Source organism: Convolutriloba macropyga, chromosome 13 (genome assembly GCF_964194025.1).
Source record: "Convolutriloba macropyga chromosome 13, txConMacr16.3, whole genome shotgun sequence".
NCBI lineage: Eukaryota > Metazoa > Xenacoelomorpha > Acoela > Convolutidae > Convolutriloba > Convolutriloba macropyga.
In genome coordinates this window covers 16,730,075-16,755,519 of record NC_134480.1, presented here as the reverse complement: position 1 = coordinate 16,755,519, position 25,445 = coordinate 16,730,075, and the positions used below count along the sequence as shown (strand labels likewise).

At 36.2% G+C, this 25,445-nt stretch overlaps 2 protein-coding genes across 4 annotated transcripts in view; one reads left to right on the top strand and one right to left on the bottom strand.

The window, feature by feature from the left end:
* Window positions 1–25,445, bottom strand: part of LOC142351537 (sialin-like) — a 438,741-nt gene that overhangs the window by 86,564 nt on the left and 326,732 nt on the right. The window lies entirely within an intron of this gene.
* Window positions 23,395–25,445, top strand: part of LOC142351530 (uncharacterized) — a 60,261-nt gene continuing 58,210 nt past the window's right edge. The window contains exon 1 of the mRNA XM_075403601.1: window positions 23,395–23,426. The gene's annotated coding sequence lies outside the window, so the exon portion shown is untranslated. The remainder of the gene's footprint in view (window positions 23,427–25,445) is intronic.

Sequence of the window (25,445 nt, the reverse complement as noted above, 5' to 3'; positions counted from 1 at the left end):
TTGTATCGTGAACACCAAACAGAACCAAACTTTAGGACTGTTTACCAAATGCTTGAACCATGGGAGAGAGTGTCCAACGTTCTTGAGCTGTTGCATGACTCCACTAGGTCAGGTGACTTTGGGATTGATAAAACATACCAAAGCGCTTGTGAAAGGTTTTATTGGCCGTGTATGAGAAGGTACGTTAGAAATTGGATAAAAATCTGTTACCTGTGTCTTTAAAGGAAACGCACTGAGCAGAAACATCGGCATTCACTCACAAAATGAAAACCTAGTCATCCATTTTGGCAAGTATCTCTTGATTTCATGGGTCCACTTCCCGAGTCTGAGGGAAACAAGTACATTTTGCTTATCGGTGATCAATTCAGTAAGTGGTACGAAACCGTGGCTTTACCCAATCAAGAGGCACAAACCGTGTCAAGAGCGTTTATTGAAAACTGGATATTGAGATTCGGCTGTCCAGTCAACCTACACAGAGACCAAGGGTCGAACTTTATTTCAATATTATTTTGTAGTCTTTGCAGTGAACTAGGAATTCAGAGGACATCAACAACGTCCCACCACCCACAAAGGAAGGCGTTGATTGAAAGAACAAATCGGACAATAAAAGAACGTCTCTCCAAATACATAGGCGAAAATGAACATGAGTGGACCAAATTTCTACCTTTAGCGATGATGGCCTATCGATCAACAAACGATAGTGTGTCAAAATGCAGCCCAGCGTATGTGCTACTGGAATTTCCCCTTTCCATAACTACAGACTTCATCTATAGCACACCACAGACCGCAATACATGCAACACCAAGTGACTATAATTTCACAATGAAACAGAAACTACAGGAAACCCATCAGTTGATGCGAGAATATATGGTTGTCAAACAAGAACGCCAGAAGACCAATTATGATAGTAGTAGGTATAGACCGAGCTATAAAGTTGTCAGAGAAGTTTTAGTTTTCAACACAGCGGTTAAAAAAGGAGAAACAAGAAAAACTACTTCTTTCTGTAGAGGACCATACATAATAGTTGAAACTAGAAACGATTTGAATTTCAGGTTAGAAGATAAAAAGACTAGGAAATTTATTAAGGTCCATTATGACCGACTAAAAAATATAAAACACGAGAAAAGCCATTCACGCCTGAGGCTCAGGCGAAACGAAAAACAACATTTAAGAAGCAAAATTATACCGATTTGAACAGCTCAGACGATGATGATATAATTGAATTGGAATCATCTACAGACAGCGAAAGCAATCTAAACACAGAAAATCAATCAGAAGCTGAGGATGCTAATGATTCACTAATTGCTACAAATGACACGTCTGAGAATGAAGCTAAAGAATCAGAGCAAGAAACCTCTAAAGGGCAAGAGAGGGCAAAAAATGTTGCCAAGGGAGGAAGTGCAACTTCTTGAAAACCTACAGAGTACATTAGAAAAAAAGCGGCGGAAACAAACATTCCAAAACCGGAAAAAAGCCACAGAAATCTAGTAGTAAAACAAAAGTCCTGAAAAAAAGAATAATAGTGATCCCAAAGCACCAAAAATGGCAACAAGGTCTAGCAGCCGATTGAAATCGGTGCCTAAAAATAAAGAATTACTTTACTGAGCAAGATGAAGAGCACTTTAGCGGTCAAGAAACTGATGGTGTTTTTGTTTCAGGAAAATCCAGAAAGAAGTAATGGAATCGAAAAGAAAGGCGAGTTCGTCCGGAGCATCGTGTGATGGAGTATCACTATGTTTGTATCTGGCATTGATAGCCATTTTTGCTTCTCAACCACCTTGTAACAAGTTATACGGTTATGATTTTGACAATATGGTATCAACAAAGATCTATTCTCTTGATCACAGTACAAACTGTGATAACAAAATTCGAGTATCGAAAACAATGAAGAAGGTAAATTGATTTATGCTGAGGGTCAGCCTGAGATAAAACTGAAATTTTGCACGTATGAAGCGGCATATACAGTGTCGGCACTTAAAAAAGCAACGTATATGACGATGTCATTTTTATCACAGAAAATTCAAGACTACTAAGACCAAGATAACCTTTAAATGAGGGAGTTTGTACAAACACTTGGCGGAACAAAAATTTTGCTTCACCAGGTTTTGGAGATAGGACCTTTAAAGTCAACAAGTCAGTAACTGAAGCAATTTTACGTCAGGCCAGTGAAATCACTAATGTTGAGGAGCATAGTCAAAGCTTCATGGCAAAAAATGGACGCGAAGGCGCTATGTATGCAGAGCCTGTAGAGTGGGTTTCACCTACAGGAGAAAAACTTATTAGAAATGTGGTTATCAATGCAAAAGTTAACATCGGAACTATTTGGGGGAAGCTGCTACAAAGAAACCTATAAAAGTTTAAGTATCCGCTAGGTTTCTCGAAAACTGTGTTAATCAAAACCACATTTTTTTAAGACGGCTTAGTAAAATAATTTATTTTAAAAACAAGGTTAGCAGACATGTCAAACGATCAAAAACTTTAATCAGAGGACCCTGAAAAATTTTTTGGTAATAACAAGACCCTTTTTATCAGCTAAAAAATTTTAAACAAAAACAAATACGAGAATTTTGCATTGGAAATCTTAGAGGAAAAAGCAATCAGTTTGTGTGGAAAGCAGGCGAAAACAAGCGTAGTTGCATGTGTTTTTTACTCCGAGGAAATTTCAAAACTGAAAACTGGTAATCTTAAAATAACCTTGGAAATGTTTCTTTCCAGCGTTGTTGTTACCTTTAATTTCGAACTTCTCAAAAAGAGAGAATTCTTTATTAAAATTTGAACGCTCCAATGCGAGATTCAACGACTGAAAATTCAAACATTGATTGAAATATCAAAAAACATTGTTAGTTCATCAGTAACACTCTTCGAGAAAAGAACTCACGTCGAAAGAGCAGGATCTGTGTTATCAGCTGGTATATGTAACAAGATGGTAGCAACAAAAACTAAACTTCCTTTTTGCACAGAAGAAGTTCCTGTGTTAATAGAGGGTCAGAAATTTCTTCTATTAGATATGTGGACCCTATTACTAAAATTTTGTATCATAATTATACAATGGCTGCATGCAACCCGCTGTACTCAAATGCGAACTTAGAGGACAGCAGATCAACAATAAGGAGAAACGACAAAATTCAACAATATGGAGAAGCGCTGAACAAATTCAATCGTGAGATATATCAGTGGTCGATGAATATTAACTTAAATGTAAGTTTTGAAAACCTGCATCGTAGCCATTTCTCCACATCAGACGTTAAACAGAGTCAAATTGCTCGAATAATTAGCTATAATAGTAAAGGAATTATCAATCGGGATGCATTCCGAGATTCGCATGGAAAATACAGTCATGAAAATTTCATTCACAGGAACGACCAGTTCCAACAACATTTTCTCAAACAAATGAGAGAACCATTTTTTGCAATTTAATAACCAAAAGCGTATACATTTGGTTAAAAGCGAACGACAATGCTGTGTCAGTCTTAACAGTCTACCTCATTTCTCAATTTGTGAAAAAATTTTCTAAATTTGTCATCTATTTAGGATTAGTTATTAATGGAGCGTCTTGGCAACAATTTTGCGGAATCTTGGCCCCATAACGGGAACACGTATGTATAACCACTACTCAAATTAATAAATGAACGCCAAGAGCAAAAGAAAATGATTTACGAAAAAGAGTTCTTAAATGAGTCGGTTGTTTAAAAAGAAAAAAAGAGAGAAAATAATAATAAGCTGTCTTGAGTTCAAGAAAAAAAGGAAAGAACCTGTCAAGTTCGAGACCAGAAAAAAAATGTCTTGAGTTCAAGACCAAAAAAAGAAGAAAGGGAAATTCTTGAATAAGAGACCAATAACAATTGTCTTGAGTTCGAGACTAAAAAAGTGTCTTTATTTCGAGACTAAAAAAGTCGTCTTGAATTCAAGACCAAAAAAATCGGAACGTGTCGAGTTCAAGACCAAAAAAAAGTTGTCCTGATATCAAAACCAAAAAAAGAAGAAAAGTCAACGTCTCGAGTTTGAGATCAAAAAATTGTTTTGAGTTCAAGACCAAAAAAGAAAGGAAAAAAGGAAAAATCTTGAGTCCAAGATTGAAAATATCGAGAAACTTTAGAAGAAAAAATTGTTTTTTATCCAATATATCGAGTAACGAGATTCCACAGATTGGTGAATATGTGTACTAAATGCCAGAATTGTGAAAATTTTTTTCGGAGATTCGCCCGGGAGCGTATCGAGTGGAAACTTCTCTGTCGCGGACTTGGAAAGTATCTACGCTAGAACATCTGGCACCAGCCAATATTCGGTCGCGTGCTCTGCAGACTGAATTGGAACTACAAAACCAGTGTTTTCAGTTAGAGAAGTTGAAGAGTTCTAACTCTTCACTTCGAAAAGAGCTCGTCGTGTTTCGACAAGAACTGGATAACTATTGCAACAAGACCAAAGAGGCAAAAAAAGAAGTTTTGGGCAAATGCAGCGCCGTGTGTGAGGCATTACGAGATAATTTAAAGGCAGCAGCAGCCAGAAAGGCTAAACAGGAGCAGTCCATTGAGGTATTGAAGCAAGAGTTGGCCGATTTGAATGTCAGAGCTGCTAAGAAGGGCCAATCCATCGAAAATATGGAGAAAATGAATGACCAATTGAGGTGAGAGCTTGAGCAGCTGGAACACTACAACCATTATTTGGCCAACGAATGCCGAAAAAAAATTCTCTCAATGATCGACAAAAGAGAACTCTTAGAAACGAAAAAGCCAAAACAAGGGATTTGAAGAAATATTCATCCGAGACTCACCTTCAATGTTCATCTGAGACACAATGAGCCTGTTGACGCACCCTGATGCTGATTGAAACGGATAATTCTTAAAGACCATCAACCGGGCATATAAATCTCTGAAAAATAATGCGGCACGGGAAGCGTACAATATATTTATTTGAACTTTACGAGGCAGAAAAAATTATGAACAACCGAAACTGATAATTAAACTGTCCATATGAATCTGCAAATCTTTTGTATAGTAAGACGTTGATAAAACAAGATCTGTAAAAAAAATGTTTGATAATGGTTTAGTGGTGCACTCTATTCTTGTTAAGAGAGGGTCAGTGTGAGTGTCACACGTATAAAAAAGATGTACTAAAAACATTGGGTTTCATGGTTAAAGGTTTAGTTTAAAAATTGATTTGTTACCTGATTTATGGCTGCCACAAGGTTGATAGCGGTCAGAAAATAAAATAGACCTGTGATTAGACAAAGGTCGGGCTTCCAGCGAAATCAACGAAACTGACGTATCTTTGTTGACTTGGCTAACTTACCACGATGATTGAACCGATATTGGGTACCGAGCAAAAGGAGGATTAGATTCATTTATTGAACACCAAACTTAGCATTAGAGCTAACCACTCCATTAACTCTTTATGTATTTAAACCAACCTTTCTTCACCTTAATCTACTCAACAATTTAACTTCTAACTTTGCATAAAAAAGTACCACGCTCAATTAGCCAAAGACATAGAGTATTGCGCACCGGCGGCTACTATAAGGGGCTGAACTCTTTGCAATAATCTTGGGAGCAGCTACTTTTGACGACGCAATCGGTGTTCTGGATGCTCAATTCAAGAAGTCTTCGATAATTGTGTACGCCAGACATCATGTCCTCTCCTACAAGCAGCAAAATAATGAGTGCATAAGAGCATTTTTGCAGCAAATACGGACTCTTGTTGAGCGCTGTTAATGCACAGACCTCACCGTGCAGCAACACAAGAACATTTTCTTTCACGATGTTTTAGTCTCTGGTCTTAAATCTGGTGCAATACGTGTTCGACTTTTGGAATTGGTGGACTCGGAAGCTTCGCCTGAGAAATTTGTTATACTGTTTCCTTCTCTCTAGCTAGTCAATTAATCAGCAGTGCAGTCATTGGCCTGGATGTAGTCTCACAACAAGAAACAGTCTTTCATAAACTTAGTGTAAAGACTCAGGTGTACGTTTTTAATTTGGCTGCTATTGTTGAAAGCAACCAGTTTAGACCATTGGTAAGGGACCCAAAAAAAAATTTTTCCGACAAAGTTTATAAAACTAATCCCATCGCAACGAAATCCAGACCTTCAGAAAAACGGTTTTGAATTTTTGCAAATTGAAAACTTGGACCTGTTAATTAAGCAATTGATCGTTGCTCAACTTCTCTATGGCGAGCTCAGGCGTTTGCTGTAAAAGTTCAAAAACGACGCATGGTAATCAACTTTCCATGAGCGTCTATTTTTCACCAGTCTTCATGCGTACCCATTTCCAAATATGAAAAACTGTTGAACTCTTCTGAGAATCATTTTTTCTCAAAAATTGACTTAAAAATCGCTTATCATTAAGTATCATTTAAAAAAAAGATGAGCAGTTCACAGCCTTTGAAGTTGGAGGAAAATTTAAGGAAATTAATTGTCTTTTTTTTGGGAACTAACGCGGACCTGCATTTCGAAAAGTCAGAGACAATTTTCTTGATCAAAACAAGCTAAGAAGGACAAATCCTAGCCTTGACGAAGGAATTATTGGCGGAAAATCCATTTCTTGGAGTTTGTACTGGTTTAGTGAGCATAAAAAAAATTATACTGTTTCATTCTTGGTAGCTAGTCACTTAATTAGTATAGCAATCATTGGCCTCGATAAACTCTCACGACATGAAATAGTCTTACCTAAATTTAGTGCAAAGAAGACTCCGTTGTACGTTTTTCATTCGGCTGCTATTGTTGAAAGTAACGAGTTTAGACCATTGGTTAATGACCTATCAAAAATTTTTATCGACGAAGTTTACGACAATGGGCCCATCGCAACGAAATCCAGACACACAAGAAAGATTTTGAGATTATGCAGAATAAATGTTTTGATCTGCTAAAAAACAATAGTTCTTTGCTCAACATCTACATGGCGAGCTCAAGCGTTTGCTGTAAAAGGTCAGCAAAGACGCATTATAATCAACTACTCCATGACAGTCAGTTTTTTTACCAGTCTTGATGCGTAATAATTTCCAAATTTGGAAGAACGGTTGAACAACGCTTCTGAGAACCATTTTTTCTCGAGGATTGATTTAAAGACCGCTTATCATCAAGTATCATTGAAAAAAAGGTAAAAAGTTTGCAGCTTTTGAAGTTGAAGGAAAATTTTGCGAAAATAATTGTCTTCCTTTTGGGGTAGTTAACGCGGTACCTGCGTTTCAGAGAGTTAAGGACAATTTTGTTGAATTAAACAAGCTAATGAGGACAAACCTTTACTTTGACGACAGAATAATAGGCGGACAGTCAAGGACATGAACGCTGAAGATTTTCTTCTTGCTGCCAAAAAAAAGAAGTCAACTTAAAAATGAACAAACAGTCAATTCTGTCTAATGGAAACTTCGCATCGTCTCAGCAGTTTCTAAGCTACCGGAACCAGAGAGACTAAGGGCTTCGAAGGAACATCCGGTTCCAGACAACTCAAAAGCATTGCAACGTTTAATTGGATTTTTTGCGTTCAATGCGAAATGGGTACTCTAATACTCTAGCAAAATTCAGCCGCTCTTAGAAACTGAAAAGCAAGGAGCTTAAAAGTTGAGTTTCACTGTCATTCCTCAAAACAACGACATAAGTTCGCAGATCGCTGATGGTTGGAAAACTTTGCCCCGCACAGATGCTTGTCATTTGCTTCTAGAAACCGGCACTTTTGGGTACAGCGCTTTGAGAAATTTATCGAATAGTGATCGGAATCATTGTCCTCCGGAAAAGGAAGCCTTAGCCATTGATGAATCTTTCAGAAGGTTTTCCACTTTACTGAAGACTTTTCCGGGTACCGCGAAGACCGATGAAAAGGGCATTGCATTTATCTTTTCTCAAAAAAAGTCAAATAAAAAAACGAGAAAATCTTCGGCTGGCAAATCGAGCTTCCTGAATATCGCTCTTTTATTGAATACAGACCTGAAGGTAGGTGACGCTCTCTTGTGGACTGCTCACTTAAAAACGGAGAGCAGGTCTTTCATATTTTCTCTTCACGATAAATTAGCACATCATGGAGTGACTAGAGTTTGGCACTACATCAATTTTAAGAACTTTCTGCACACTCTTGAGGACGTTAAGCATGCGACGACCCTTGGCATCATAATTATGATTATAGGATTAGAGAGAGTGGAAATTAGAGCATAAGATTTTGAATGCATGGTAAAACTTTGATGAGCTTTGTCTGCATTGAAGTGTAACATGTGCAGATAGAGATACTGTGAACAAACCACTTGAAACAAAAAGTGAGTTTTTTTCCATTTGTTCCCCAGTACGATGTGCTTATCCCGGTACAGAGCACGTGTCATTACATGCCAACTCATTATGTAAAAATATGGCACATGCGTTGGGGGACTTCATATAGTATGCACCCACTAAGGGGCTCAAAGGGGATCACGAACGGAGAAGATCTGAAATATTTTTGTTTCTAATTATACTAATACAATTAAGTTTTATGGTTACTTTTCCTTGACTATTTCAAATTGCGGGAAAAATTATAGACTAGTCCATTCGCCAGTTTTCAAAGAAGAGTGTAATCTATTCATTAGAGATATATTTTTAAATTTAGAGGTTCGAAACCTGATGATGCAAGCGTTTGCAAAAACGATAGAAGATTTCATCAATTCTAATATGATTCCAATTTTTCACCTTAAAATTATTAAGATAGCGGAAAATTGATATTGAGACCTCTATTAAAGACTCCATTGCAATTTTTGATTCATTTTAGCAGGATTTTAGCAAAAAAATTGTCAATTTAGGAAGCACTCATCTTAGTCTTTCTTGTTGCCAAATATAACGCGCTGTAGCCGGATTGGCTCAGGTATGGCCTCAGATAACAGCAGCTCTGGGCCAAAATTTAAACTAAAGTTTTATAAAGTGATAAAGTAAGGCATCTGATTGGAAAAAGCCGTTTCTTTCAAAATGTAATTAATTTTCTTTTAGATGTAATTTAATACCAACTCCTGAAATCAAGATTTTTTAATTTTTGAAATTTTTCAAACAAAAACTTAGAGTCCTTAGAGCAAGAATTGCTTTAAAGTGGTTATATATCGGCAAAAGTGATGAAATTCTAACCTAAGCACACACAAAGCACGCAGTTTTAAGGGCTGTGATTGCTTTACAAAATGACAGAAGCCAGGAAACACTGCAGAAGCAGAAAGCGGAGGAGAAACACAGATATTTGTGTACTCGAAGTGAGGCACAAAGAGCCACAAACCAGGAGGCACTTGTTGTTCAAAACGAGTTGCACGAATCTCCAGTACAAAAGGAAGTAAAAAAAGTGACTTCGAATGGAAATCATGACCAGGCCAAAATCTTGTCAACCCATCAGAAAAGTAAAGCACGAAATGCCCTGCTAGCAATCCTAAATCCAGCAAAATCAAAGAATATTTCTCCAAACAAGATAAAAGCAAAATTTGATTTGTTTGCAAAATTTGATTTAATTGCAAATTTCGATGACTTGTTCGAAGAATAGCGAACTTTTGAGAAAAAAGCGCAAAGAAAAGATGATATCAATCGCAGACAAAGTTTTTGGTAATTAAAACGTTTCTGGTATCATATTTATGTTTATAGGAGCAGAAGGAGAGGAAATTTTAGCAAAAAATTTTGAATACATGTTAAACGTTTGATGAGTTTTGCCTGCATCGAAGCAAAACACATGCGAATGAAAACACTGAAAACAATCCAATTGAAAAGAAAAATGGGATTTTTTCCAATTGTGCTCCAGTACTATGTGCTAACCCTGTTACAGAGCACGTGTCATTACATGCTAACTCATTATGAAAAAATGTGTCACGTGACGCTATGTGATATCTCTAGTTATGGAGATAAGTATTTCTGCCACGTAAAGATTTAGTGACGCTGGATTCAAGGGACGGATCCACTGTATACTGTGAAGTGTAGGATTACAGCTCTCAATTATATCAGGCAGTAGTGTTACGATTGCTGCACTTTTCTAAGATGTGAAATTCCGTCTTGAATCCCTATTGAACTATTTGGGTATCAAAAGAGGAGAGATTGGGAACAATTGAAATTCAGAAATAAAGTGATGAGAATGACAGATAATTTTAAGAATGGGAAAGCGTGATCATGCTGAAAACTTGACTTTACTTTTGAAGGTAACATTTCACCTATGTGAATACATATATGAACAAACTTTTAACTTAGCTAACACAAGTCCATCTAATAATTTAGTACATTTTTAAAGTTATTGTACAACCGTACTACACATCCGTGGCTTTGACAAATTTTACACTGGAGTTACTGAAATTTTTATAATATAATTAACATATGTACTGGTTACTATAATTATTACTTTAACACTCACACTAGCAACTAGAATTGCAACAAAACAAAATAATTGGAATTGCAATGGCTTTCCAAGTGAAATTAAAGATAATGTAAACCATTAGCGTTTACAAATAAATTTAAACAAATGACGTAAAATAAGAGGCAAATGCAGCACAAATGTTACGTCATGTAAATCAACAGATTTACTGAATTGAATGATAATAAACAATTTTCATTCACAGCATAATTTTACAGCAAATGAGTATAATCATTTAATAAATTAAGTTTGAGACAATGAATGGAATTTAGAATTCAAATGGAAAAGTTTTGTGACTACTGATTATGGCGACAAGTAAAAGCAAAAGTTTTCAAATTTGATTTTTGGCATTGAAAATGCTCATGCTAACTTCACGTATGTAGTCGGCATAATCATACTATTCTGGAGACCAAGTTCTAATTGGTTGAGGTTCTGCTGGGTTTACAACCGGTAATTATAAGTCAAAAAAAGTGACTTCGAATGGAAATCATGACCAGGCCAAAATCTTGTCAACCCATCAGAAAAGTAAAGCACAAAATGCCCTGCTAGCAATCTTAAATCCAGCAGAATCAAAGATTATTTCTCCAAACAAGATAAAAGCAAAATTTGATTTGTTTGCAAAATTTGATTTAATTGCAAATTTCGATGACTTGTTCGAAGAATAGCGAACTTTTGAGAAAAAAGCGCACAGAAAAGATGATATCAATCGCAGACAAAATTTTTGGTAATTAAAACGTTTCTGGTATCATATTTATGTTTATAGGAGCAGAAGGAGAGGAAATTTTAGCAAAAAATTTTGAATACATGTTAAACGTTTGATGAGTTTTGCCTGCATCGAAGCAAAACACATGCAAATGAAAACACTGAAAACAATCCAATTGAAAAGAAAAATGGGATTTTTTCCAATTGTGCTCCAGTACGATGTGCTAACCCTGTTACAGAGCACGTGTCATTACATGCTAACTCATTATGAAAAAATGTGTCACGTGACGCTATGTGATATCTCTAGTTATGGAGATAAGTATTTCTGCCACGTAAAGATTTAGTGACGCTGGATTCAAGGAACGGATCCACTGTATACTGTGAAGTGTAGGATTACAGCTCTCAATTATATCAGGCAGCAGTGTTACGATTGCTGCACTTTTCTAAGATGTGAAATTTTGTCTTGAATCCCTATTGAACTATTTGGATATCAAAACAGGAGAGATTGGGAACAATTGAAATTCAGAAACAAAGTGATGAGAATGACAGATAATTTTAAGAATGGGAAAGCGTGATCATGCTGAAAAATTGACTTTACTTTTAAAGGTAACATTTTACCTATGTGAATACATATATGAACAAACTTTTAACTTAGCTAACACAAGTCCATCTAATAAATTAGTACACTTTTTAAGTTATGGTACAACCGTACTACACATCCGTGGCTTTGACAAATTTTACACCGGAGTTACTGAAATTTTTATAATATAATTAACATATGTACTGGTTACTATAATTATCACTTTAACACTCACACTAGCAACTAGAATTGCAACATAACAAAATAATTGGAATTGCAATGGCTTTCCAAATAAAATTAAAGATAATGTAAACCATTAGCGTTTACAAATAAATTTAAACAAATGACGTAAAATAGGAGGCAAATTTAGCACAAGTGTTACGTCATTTAAATCAACAGACTTCTTGAATTGAATGATAATAAACAATTTTCATTCACATTATAATTTTGCAGCAAATGAATATAATCAACTAATAAATTAAGTTTGAGACAATGAATGGAATATAGAATTCAAATGGAAAAGTTTTGTGACTACTGATTATGGCGACAAGTAAAAGCAAAAGTTTTCAAATTTGATTTTTGGCATTGAAAATGCTCATGCTAACTTCACATATGTAGTCGGCATAATCATAATATTCTGGAGACTAAGTTCTAATTGGTTGAGGTTCTGCTGGGTTTACAACCGGTAATTATAAGTCAAAAAAAGTGACTTCGAATGGAAATCATGACCAGGCCAAAATCTTGTCAACCCATCAGAAAAGTAAAGCACGAAATGCCCTGCTAGCAATCCTAAATCCAGCAAAATCAAAGATTATTTCTCCAAACAAGATAAAAGCAAAATTTGATTTGTTTGCAAATTTGTTTGCAAAATTTGATTTGTTTGCAAACTTCGGTGACTTGTTTAAAGAATAGCGAACTTTTGAGAAAAAGGCTCAAGGAAAAGATGATATCAATCGCAGACAAAATTTTTGGTAATTTAAACGTTTCTGGTATCATATTTATGTTTTTAGGAGCAAAAGGAGAGGAAATTTTAGCAAAAAATATGAATACACGTTAAACGTTTGATGAGTTTTGACTGCATGGAAGCAAAACAAATGCAAAGGAAAACACTGAAAGCAATCCATTTGAAAAGAGAAATGGGATTTTTTCCAATTGTCCTCCAGTACTATGTGCTAACCCTGTTATAGAGCACGTGTCATTACATGCTGAATCCTTATGAAACAATGTGGCACGTACACCTATGTGATATCTCTAGTTATGGAGATAAGTATTTGTGCCACGAATACGTAAATATTTATTGACGTTGGATTCGAGGAACGGATCCACTGTAATCTGTGAAGAGTAGGATTACAGCTCTCAATTATATCGGGCAGTAGTGTTACGATTGCGGCACTGTTCTAAGATGTGGAATTCCGTCTCGAATCCCTATTGAACTATTTGGGTATCAAAACAGGAGAGATTGGGAACAATTGAATTTTAGAAATAAAGTGATGACAATGACAGATAATTTTAAGAATGGGAAAGCGTGATCATGCTGAAAACTTGACTTTACTTTTGAAGGTAACATTTCACCTATGTGAATATATATATATATATATATATATATATATATATATATATATATGAACATACTTTTAACTTAGCTAACACAAGTCCATCTAATAATTTATTACACTTTTTAAGATATGGTACAAGCGTACTACACATCCATGGCTTTGACAAATTTTAAACTGGAGTTACTGAAATTTTTATAATATAATTAGCATATGTACTGGTTACTATAATAATTATTACTTTAACACTCACACTAGCAACTAGAATTGCATCAAAAAAATAATTGGAATTGCAATGGCTTTCCAAGTGAAATTAAGGATAATGTAAACCATTAGCGTTTACAAATAAATTTAAACAAATGACGTAAAATAAGAGGCAAATGCAGCACAAATGTTACGTCATGTAAATCAACAGATTTACTGAATTGAATGATAATAAACAATTTTCATTCACATTATAATTTTGCAGCAAATGAATATAATCAACTAATAAATTAAGTTTGAGACAATGAATGGAATTTAGAAGTCAAATGTAAAAGTTTTCTGAATACTGATTATGGCGACAAGTCAAAGCAAAAGTTTCCAAATTTGATTTTCGGCATTGAAAATGCTCATGCTAACTTCACGTCCGTAGTCGGCATAATCATACTCGTCAGGAGACCAAGTTCCAATTGGCTGAGGTTCTGTTGGGCTTACAGGCTTTCTCCGGGATTACCGTTTCGATTACTGGGTTATTCTGGTTTTGGCGTTTGGGTACCGGCATTGTTTCCGGATCACTTACTGAGCACACCTTTCTCTCGAATTCAAAGAAATCTGGAGCTTTTCTGTTCCTGTTTGATTTTGAGGTCGTCAGGGTGACCGTCGAAGAGGCCGCTGAAGTGACTGCTATTGAAGAGGCAGTTGAAGTGTTCGGTGTAGCTGACGACTTGCGTTACTGACTTGTTCCGTCAAGAGGTTTCTTCGGTAATAGCCTAAGAAATATTGCTATTTGACGAAGAAATTCCGGAAACATTATCATGTTGAGGTTGTCGGCGCCTAATCCTTTTATCTCTTAAGCATTGTTTCTTAAGGTCTTTGGAGTGCTGTTCAATTTTCTCTTCCGTCGTTTTGTCATACGGAAGTGGTCTTCTATGGGCATATTGCCACAGCTGCGTATTACGCTCCGCACGTGTTCCAAACTTAGCTATGTCACAATTGCGTACGTTCACTACTGGTACACCTGGCTCTTTGATTGCCGTTGTTGTAGGAGATGTTCGGACGACAGCACTGCCGGGTGCTAACGTCTCCCAAAGGCCCCGCAAATCCCGCTTCGAACGGTTTGAGACTTTTCTGGCCAAACTTAATTCTAGAGATTGTTCAGTGCGTGATATAGTGTTTGTCGATTTCGGGTGGAAAATGAATCAGGAGACTGACTTGACTTTGTCCCTATTATATCTTCTCCCGCATCCGCCTCAGCCTTTGTCATAGCTTCTTCGACTAGAATGTCGCTCCGTTCTCCTTTTACCCAACCGTGGTTGCTCAGAAAATCTTCCACTGGGACTGTGCCAGCGTCTAAATAGTGATTGAGAATATTTTCATATGACAGATTAGATGACTGTGGTATTGTATCTATAATACTGAGTGGTGTGTTTGGTTTCCTGTCAAAATGTGCTTGAAAAGGTGTTACATTCGTAGTCTTTTGTTTGCATATACGTAATTCGTACACTATTGACTTTATTAATTCTTTAATTGTGAATGTGTTATTTCTACAAGCTAATTTCATGCAACTTAGTCGCCTTTTAATTGTTTGTATCAAACGCTCTACTAATCCAATAGCTCTGTGATTGTTAGCAGGAGCGGGAATAATTCTAATATTTATTTGTTTACGAAATTTTTAACTTTAAATCCAAGCAAACAACGTGCTTGATCTAATCTAATATATCGGGGAGCTCCATGTATTTGTATGTATTCATCAAGACATTTGATTACATTAGGTCCGTTAGTTTTATGAAAACTTCTACTGTGGGATACTTAAAGAAACGGTCAATACATACAAGGAAATAAATATCTTGATCTTTTTGACTAGTAATTGGTCGACCAAAGTTTCGCTGGATTTCGTCGTTAGGTTCTGAGCAATTTTGTACAGGTTGCCATTTCGTAAAGGTTGCTGGAATGACGGATTTTATATACTTACCGATCTCAGTGCAGGGTTTGCACTGTGCCGCCTTATTGAGGATTTCCCTATGCATTTAGGGCCAAAGTCAAAATGCATAATGACCCAGGGTAGTCATGACCCAACTGCCTGAGTGGGTAAGATGCAAGGATTCGAGAACCGCATCTTTTATTGAGTGTGTTATGGCCACACAATTGTCCACACAGACACATTCCGAGCGAACGTGCAGATCGCAGTATGACAAGAGGTAGGAGTTGACCTCCTTACATTTTTGTTCATCGTCTCGGAGGATGCAATCTCTCACTTCTTTCTAGCCTGCATCCTTGCTTTTGAGTACTGCGAGAAATCCCTTCGTGAACAATTGAGTAAAATTGTTCTCAAAGAACTCCTTCTTTGATAGTTCCCATTTTGGTGATGTTGGGCCCTCGTTAGAAGAATGGGTGGAATTGACCGCCGAATTGGGTGTTGACTGAAAGATTACTCTGCTGGTCGCAGGATTTGGTGGCGTCTGTTGTGATGTATTTGAGGTACTCATATTTAAATTATCGGAAGGCTGGATTTGTGCTGCGTTTGCAGAAGGAGAGAGAAGCAACTGATTTGTGCGGAGATTTAAGGCAGAAAGCATTTTGGAATGGTTTGTTTGTTGAGCTATTGAGACACGTGTGGAATCAGTGTGATTTACGCCGATAAAGCGCTGTGATTGACAGTTTTGTGGTGTGGAATTTATATAAAATGCTGCAATTGCGTCACGAATGTGGGTAATTGTTGCAACCGCAAATTCCTCATCATATTTGTTTGTAACTTTTGCTTATTGATTTGGTTAGCGAGAAATGTAATCTACCAGCCCCATTTTCGTGCCCATGATCAATATTATATTCAAAATGTAGTGATCGGTCCACCCAACGACCTAATTGACTATTGTAAGTTTTATAAGATCTATGATCCTTCATGATTGAAAGTATTGCCCGATAATCGGTAATGATTGTGAATGATTTTCTGAATAAGTAATATTTATAAAACTCAACGAACCACACCACACCTAATAATTCTAATTCAATTACACTATAACGATCTTCATTTGAGTTCAGAAAACAAGACGCGAATGCAACTGTATGCCAACTTTTTGGTGATCGTTGTTCTAAAGCAACTCCTAATCCAGCTCTAGATGTATCGCATTTTATACGAGATTCCAAGTGTGCATTATAGTATTTGTTTTCTCTGGCATTTGCTACTTTGTTTTTAATATGTTGGAAGTGAGTTTCTAGTTCATTATTCCAAATAAATTAAGTGTTCTTTTTAAGTAAAGGTCGAAGTGGATGACATAATTGAGAAAGATTAGGAAAAAATTTACCAAGGTAATGTACAGATCCTAAAAATAATCGTAAATGTTTTAAATTTTTAGGTGCTGTTAAACTTAGAATTGCTGATTTTTTAGTCTAAAGTCGTGCAATTCCAGATTGGGTAAATTTGTAACAAAACCATTCTATTTCAGTTTTTGCGAAGGGGAATTTGGGTAAGTTTATTCTCAAATTGTCCTCATCTAATTTTTGAAGACATTTATAAACTAATTTTAAATGATCTTCTTTTGATCCACGGTTAACTATTACAAAATCATCTAGAAAACAAGGAGTATTGTAAAGTCCAACTAATGGGTAATACATTACTTTTTGGAAAGCCACTGGCATGTCAGTTAACCCCATAAGTCCGCAAAAAAACGATATGTATCTGTACCATCGCCGCTAACAATGTTAAAATTGCAATGCCGGGAGTTTTCCGGGTCTAAATTTAGATGACTGTATGCGTATTTCAATTCCAGTGTGGAGAAGAAAGCTGTTTCATGTGATGTGTTTGTGTTTAAATTTTGTTGTATCGTTTCAATTAGATTATCAATATTAGGCATTTGGTATTTTTTTTGTGTATAGATTTATATAAAATTTTTGAGTCTAAAGCCAGTTTAACTGTTTTATCTCTCTTCACAGTTATAAAAATTGGGGATTTGAAGTTTTTACCGGAACAACGATTTAATTTTATGATGAGACATCCGTAGAATTTTTTGACCGTTGTTTTCGTGTTAGGAAAGTATAACGATGGAAAGTTATACTTCTATGCTTTGTGAAGGCGTTTTCCAAACTCTCCCAAAAGTCCTTTGTAGAAATTTGATCAATCTGAATAGTTGGTTCTTGAGAGCTACATATTCGAGGGCCTTCCATACCAAGGCTAAGATAGGTTAGCGAGACAGCTTTGTTGTCGCAAAATTTCCATGGTCTATCACCGCACAGTATTCCCGCCACTTCAATCTTCTGACAGTTGTTGAGCCATGCATTCTTCAGTTGTCCATTCTGAATTCTGCGGTCTCTTTCTATTTGAGCGGTGCTATTGTCCACATCTTTTTCATAGATGATGATATCAATCGCAGACAAAAATTTTGGTAATTAAAACGTTTCTGGTATCGTATTTATGTTCATTGGAGTAGAAGGGGAGGAAATTTTAGCAAAAATCTTAAAAAGCAATCTTCTTAAAAAGATGATATCAATCGCAGACAAAAATTTTGGTAATAAAAACGTTTCTGGTATTGTATTTATGTTCATTGGAGTAGAGGGAGAGGAAACTTTAGCAAAAATTTTTGAATCTTTGTTAAATTTTTGATGAGTTTTGCCTGCATCGAAGTATAATATGTGCAAATGAAAACACTGAAAACAATCCACTTGATGACTGTATGCGTATTTCAATTCCAGTGTGGAGAAGAAAGCTGTTTCATGTGATGTGTTTGTGTTTAAATTTTGTTATCGTTTCAATTAGATTATCAATATTAGGCATTTGGTATTTTTTTTGTGTATAGATTTATATAAAATTTTTGAGTCTAAAGCCAGTTTAACTGTTTTATCTCTCTTCACAGTTATAAAAATTGGGGATTTGAAGTTTTTACCGGAACAACGATTTAATTTTACGATGAGACATCCGTAGAATTTTTTGACCGTTGTTTTCGTGTTAGGAAAGTATAACGATGGAAAGTTATACTTCTATGCTTTGTGAAGGCGTTTTCCAAACTCTCCCAAAAGTCCTTTGTAGAAATTTGATCAATCTGAATAGTTGGTTCTTGAGAGCTACATATTCGAGGGCCTTCCATACCAAGGCTAAGATAGGTTAGCGAGACAGCTTTGTTGTCGCAAAATTTCCATGGTCTATCACCGCACAGTATTCCCGCCACTTCAATCTTCTGACAGTTGTTGAGCCATGCATTCTTCAGTTGTCCATTCTGAATTCTGCGGTCTCTTTCTATTTGAGCGGTGCTATTGTCCACATCTTTTTCATAGATGATGATATCAATCGCAGACAAAAATTTTGGTAATTAAAACGTTTCTGGTATCGTATTTATGTTCATTGGAGTAGAAGGGGAGGAAATTTTAGCAAAAATCTTAAAAAGCAATCTTCTTAAAAAGATGATATCAATCGCAGACAAAAATTTTGGTAATAAAAACGTTTCTGGTATTGTATTTATGTTCATTGGAGTAGAGGGAGAGGAAACTTTAGCAAAAATTTTTGAATCTTTGTTAAATTTTTGATGAGTTTGGCCTGCATCGAATTATAATATGTGCAAATGAAAACACTGAAAACAATCCACTTGATGACTGTATGCGTATTTCAATTCCAGTGTGGAGAAGAAAGCTGTTTCATGTGATGTGTTTGTGTTTAAATTTTGTTGTATCGTTTCAATTAGATTATCAATATTAGGCATTTGGTATTTTTTTTGTGTATAGATTTATATAAAATTTTTGAGTCTAAAGCCAGTTTAACTGTTTTATCTCTCTTCACAGTTATAAAAATTGGGGATTTGAAGTTTTTACCGGAACAACGATTTAATTTTATGATGAGACATCCGTAGAATTTTTTGACCGTTGTTTTCGTGTTAGGAAAGTATAACGATGGAAAGTTATACTTCTATGCTTTGTGAAGGCGTTTTCCAAACTCTCCCAAAAGTCCTTTGTAGAAATTTGATCAATCTGAATAGTTGGTTCTTGAGAGCTACATATTCGAGGGCCTTCCATACCAAGGCTAAGATAGGTTAGCGAGACAGCTTTGTTGTCGCAAAATTTCCATGGTCTATCACCGCACAGTATTCCCGCCACTTCAATCTTCTGACAGTTGTTGAGCCATGCATTCTTCAGTTGTCCATTCTGAATTCTGCGGTCTCTTTCTATTTGAGCGGTGCTATTGTCCACATCTTTTTCATAGATGATGATATCAATCGCAGACAAAAATTTTGGTAATTAAAACGTTTCTGGTATCGTATTTATGTTCATTGGAGTAGAAGGGGAGGAAATTTTAGCAAAAATCTTAAAAAGCAATCTTCTTAAAAAGATGATATCAATCGCAGACAAAAATTTTGGTAATAAAAACGTTTCTGGTATTGTATTTATGTTCATTGGAGTAGAGGGAGAGGAAACTTTAGCAAAAATTTTTGAATCTTTGTTAAATTTTTGATGAGTTTTGCCTGCATCGAAGTATAATATGTGCAAATGAAAACACTGAAAACAATCCACTTGAAAAGAGAAATGGGATTTTTTCCAATTTTGCTCCAGTACGATGTGCTAACACCGTTACAGAGCACGTGTCGTTACATGCTAATTCATTATGTAAAAATGGGTCACGTGCACCTATGTGATATCTCTAGTTACGGAGATAAGTATTTCTGCCACGTAAAGATTAAGTGACGTTGGATTCAAGGAACGGATCCACTGTATTCTGTGAAGTGTAGGGTTACAGCTCTCAATTATATCAGGCAGTAGTGTTACCAATGCGGCAGTTCTCTAGGACGTGGAATTCCCTCTCGAATCCTTATTGAACTTTTCGGGTATCAAAACAGGAGAGATTGAGAACAATTGAATTTCAGAAATAAAGTGATGAGAATGAAGAATAATTTTGTGTAAAAAGAGGGAAAGCGTGATCATGCTGAAAACTTGACTTTACAACTTGAAGTTTTACCTATGTGAATGCCAATGTGAACAAACTTTTAACTTAGCTAACACAAGTACAACTAATAAATTAGTACATTTTGTAAGTTATGGTACAACCGTTCCCAATCCTACCAGGCTTGGGGGTCACGGTCGGAAAAGGTCTGAAATATGTATAACTCCGAAAAAGAGTTTATCAGACTAAAACAATTAGGTTTCATGGCTACGTTTCATTAAAGTTTGCAAGTTGCGGGAAAAATTATAGAGTAGCACATACGAATGTTGAATTCTCTATTGCAATTAATGATTTAATTTATCAGGTTATTAGCAAAAAAACCGCCCATTTCAGAAGCACTATCCCAGTGTCCTTTCGAGAAAATAACGTGCTGAAGCAAGAATCGCAGAAGTATGACGTCAGATAACAGCAGCTCCGGGCCAAATTTTGAACGAACGTATAAAAATCTGAAGAGGGAAGGCATCTGATTGGAAAACAAACATTGCTTTCGAAAGGAAAAAAATCTGCTGCTATTTCATGATGTCATTGAAAACACTCTATCGTCAGAGAGCCTGAAGAGCGTCAAATCACATTGGCGTGGTGGAATATATACAAACATAACACATTATGTCATTCTATTTAACACTCACGCCACAAAACATTGACTAAACCAGGTAATTAATTTTCTAAAAAAAATAAAAAGTCTTAAATTTTTAGCTTTCAAATGTTGGATAACGTCAGGGACTAGAAATGAAAGTACAATGCTGTCATTGGGATGAAACACTGAATTTCAGAAAAAGCGAACAGAGCACGGACACTTTGCCAAGTTATTTCGGTAAAGGCAAATACAGATAAAGCCGGGGGGGTTATCTGTATTTTTATAAATCTTTACAAATCTTTACAAATCATTATAACATTTGTAAAGATTTCAGAAGCTGCCTTCTTCATTTCGCCTTTTCATTTATTCTAAATTCTCCGAGTTGAATTTTCACACTATTACCTAAATTCAAGAGCTCTATAAAACCAAAATTTTCATGAAAGAGATTGCAAAACTTGGAGCAAGATTTGCCTAAAATGGGTTTTCTAATGGCGCCCGGGCAAGCGCCAAGAGCAGCAGCTTTAAGTGCTGTGCTGGGAGTGCGGTACAAAGACACAATGGCCGTGAGGCACTGCGGAAGCTAAAATCAGAGCGAAATCAGGTCACTTTTCAAAAGATAATAACAGTAACACAAGCACTACTAGAAAACACTCCAGCAAGCACTCCAAGAGACGAATATCAATGTTGTTCAAAGCGGGTGACAGGCAGCTTCAGTAGAAAAGAAACTCAATTAGAAGACTTCGAATGGAAACAAAGGTGGGGGGGGGGGGGGGGGGGAGAGATCCGCCCGTCAGAAAAACATATTATGTGAACCGTTGCCAGTGATACAATTTAAAACACACAATTTTGAAAATATCGTAAAACGTCAAATTTTTCATTATGACAAAAAGATAATTGTACACAAATAAGAAAACCTGCTCTTGTAAAAGCTACCGGGAACGTACTCTGTCATGAGAACACCATAGTCAGTACTAATTTCTGTATGTTCTAAGCTGCCTGAACTTTCAGAGTCATTGGGAAAATTTACTTGGTGGAAAGAAGCGTTTGCTTTCAATAGAGCCAGTTATCCACTTTCCCGCAACACTCGTAGCAAGTTGCTACCAGGAATATTGATATGTTTAACGTGATTCTTAGACAACAGATATGGGTGCGGGGCGGAGCTTCCCATTTCGAGAACTTACAAGAGTCGAAAAGCAGATATCAAAATATTTATAAAAAATTCTGGTGCCTCTATACAAAACAAGAAATGAGTGTAGGATGTTTTTGTCTTATTTCTGTAAGTCTTTTTTCTGTAATTCTTTTTCTGAGATTCTATCAAAGCTTAAATCTCAAAATTTTAACTCTTCTTAAGAAGCAGTCTATCTCTGCTTCAATTGGTCGAAATTTGTGCGCCATTGCAATTTAGTTAGCCTCTTTGTTTTTTTTGCACTTTAGAGCGTCTAATTATAGCCTTGGAAGGCTGTAGCTGTATTAATTAAACTGAGATAAGATAACTACTTCACGCAATGACTATTTATGAAAAAACAGGAGTTTCAGAAAAATGGACGAACTTCTAGTTTCTTATAGGTACAGAAGGCAGCTAAAGTAGCATGAATTGCCTTTGACAGAACCAATTGGCCAAAACGTTTTGAGGGTTTGGCACATAGTGAGAGAAGTGACCAATGACTCTTTATCGAAATAGAGGAGTTACAGAAAAATGCCTACAAGACTGGCGACATCCTAGTCTGTCTGCATGTTCAAATGTGGAATTAAGTAACAAAATTTAGCTATCAGATAAATCACAAGACAGATCTTGTCCTAGATCTGGAGACTTTTTCATTAATATAAATTCAGAAAATTATTCGATGGACGCCACCTACAATTTTGTTTTTTATAACTAGATATCCATATGTGATAACCATGTAATATTATGGTTATAAAAAAGATGGAAATTGAGCTTCATAATGTCTAGCCATACTTAGTTTATGTCTTTAGGGGCATGGCTTTATTTTACGTCTTTTTTGAATTATTATAAACAAATAAAGCCCACGCTAGAACAAAATTATAATTCCTTTCAACCATGGTTCTCCTAATGATTTTGTGTTCAAATATTCTGTATTGAATCACTTGAAATGCCGGATGCAGCATTAAACTATAACCTATTAAAACCTAATGGGCTCTCAAATTGTTTTCTCCTCCAAATTAGAGCTTTATCTGAAATCATATCATCACTAAATACTATTTTTCTTCCCCTTTTGGGCTACATTCACTGCCCAAAAGTAGAATATAGTAAGTTGCTATTTATACAGATTTCAGACAAGTTATAATCTGTTCAATTTGAATCCAGTCGCAACACTAGCGTGTGAAAAAAAGATTAAAGATTGAATTGTTGACGAAATTTTTGACGTCATTTTTTGTCGTCAAAATAATTATTTAGATGCGTTTACATGAAAAATATACGACGCACTTGTTTGTCAGAATTGATTTTACTAATTTCTTTTGATATTTTACAATTCATTTTAGTTTGCAGACACGGGAACAAAGTTCATATTGATCACTAATTGCTTACTGATTTTCCATTCCTTGTCCCCTCGATCAGGTCTGTACGTAAATGTCAGAACCCACGGAATTATCATTCCAATAAAATTAATGACCAAATTATAATACTATTGCTATTCGTCTTACAGACTCTTGGTTAAAATGAACCTTTATTAAATATTTATTTACGAGTCATAAGTTTTTACAATTGCATCTGAAGCTAGCAAATTAAATACAGATTTTGAACAAAACAGGAATGCAATAATGAGGTGAATTTGAGTTTTAAAAGTCCTTTTTAAAAAAGTAACCAATGAAAATCTTACAAATTCGTTCAAATTCAAATCTATTTAAGCATCTTTAAGCTAATTTTCGACACATGCAATGCTCTTATGATTTTTGATCCACTAGGTGGCATTTTTACGAAAAGTACATGCCCACAGTTGCTCACACCTCGACGGCGTCAATTGAAATGCTCGGTTACTTGGGAAACTTGGAAGAGCTGTATACTAAGTTGAAAACCTCACAGGATATGTTAGAATATCGATCAAACTATAGTCTTAAACTTAGTGAGAATTAGAAAGAAAGTTTGACTTACCAGATTAGAAAGACAAGCAAAATGACTTCGATCAAAAAAATTATATAAATGAATCGTCAAGAAATGGTGCTGAGAATCAATATTCGGTTCAAATTGGTGAATCTAGATAACTGTTATTAGAGTTAGATTAAGTGATGTAAAATCTTCCCAGCATGTATTAAATGATGATGATATCTCCGGAAGTGTGAATGAATTCGTAGAAAAGTGCAAATGCATTCCATTTATGGTTCCCTTTGCGACTGATTTGCAGAAGCAAACCATATTGGGTAACCCTTGCGACCCCCACTATAAATCACGGTGCTAAGATTAGTTTTGTATCTTGACTTTTCAACACTGATAATGGGTATATATACAGCTGATTTTTGAGTCCTTTTTCATCCCCAAATTCAAGTCACCATCTTGATCTAATAATCAGATCTCTCCTGTAAATCTCTAAATTCTTCTGTAAAATATCATTTTGTTATTCTCTCATTTTTGAGAAATTAATTTTTTTACTTAGTTAAAAACGCTTTTTATTCCGCTTGCAAAAGTCCATAACCCAACAGGTTATGGGCCCAGCAATTTTCTAAGTCATAAAATTGATTTCCAAAACAAAACTAATTTGTTGTTGACAGTCATAATCCTTTTCTGCTTAGTACCTTTTCTTTTCACAACTGTTTTGCCTGCTCAAACTTCAACGGATCAACAGACAGTGAAGCTGCTGACGTACACAGGAAAGCCACAGGACTTTCCAATCTGGAGCACAAGATTTGTAGCGATGATGCAGACGAAGGGACTCTACAAATCGCTACTGGGGACAGAGGAGCAACCCAATGAGCCTGCGCCACTGGCCAATGGGGCAACCAATGATGAGAAGAAAAACCACAAGGTGCTAAAGGATGCATATGAGAAGGAAGTTGCAGACATCAAGGAGAAACGGAACAACGTGTGGTGCCATCTGGCACTGACTCTAGATGCAACAACCCTCATGCTGATGAGACATGACTGTGTGGGAGATGATGGCATTGGAGATGGAGCAAAGGCTTGGAAGCTTTTGCAAGAGAGATTTCAGAGTGTGGAGACACCGACAGTGGTGACTTTAGTGGCACAGCTTGCTCGACTGCAGCTCGAGGATTCTGATGACTTGGACAGCTTCTTCATCAGAGGACAGGAGTTGCTCACAAGGCTACAAGAAGCAGGGGAAGCAGTCTCTGAGACCCTCTTCAACGCCTTGGTCCTCAATGGTCTGCCAATGAGGTATGAAAGTTTTGTTATACAGGAAAGCTTCAATCCGGCAACGAACTTCACAGAGTTGAGGAAAAGGCTGCAGAACTTTCATGAGAGCACGGTGCAGAGACACAAGGGACAAAGTGGTTCAGTGGCGCTGGCAGTGAAGCGTGACTTCAAGAAGGGACCCAAGAAAGGAAACTGCTTTGTGTGTGGGATCCCTGGACACTTTGCCAAGGACTGCAGGAAGAAGGAGACAGCACAATGCAGCAGGTGTGG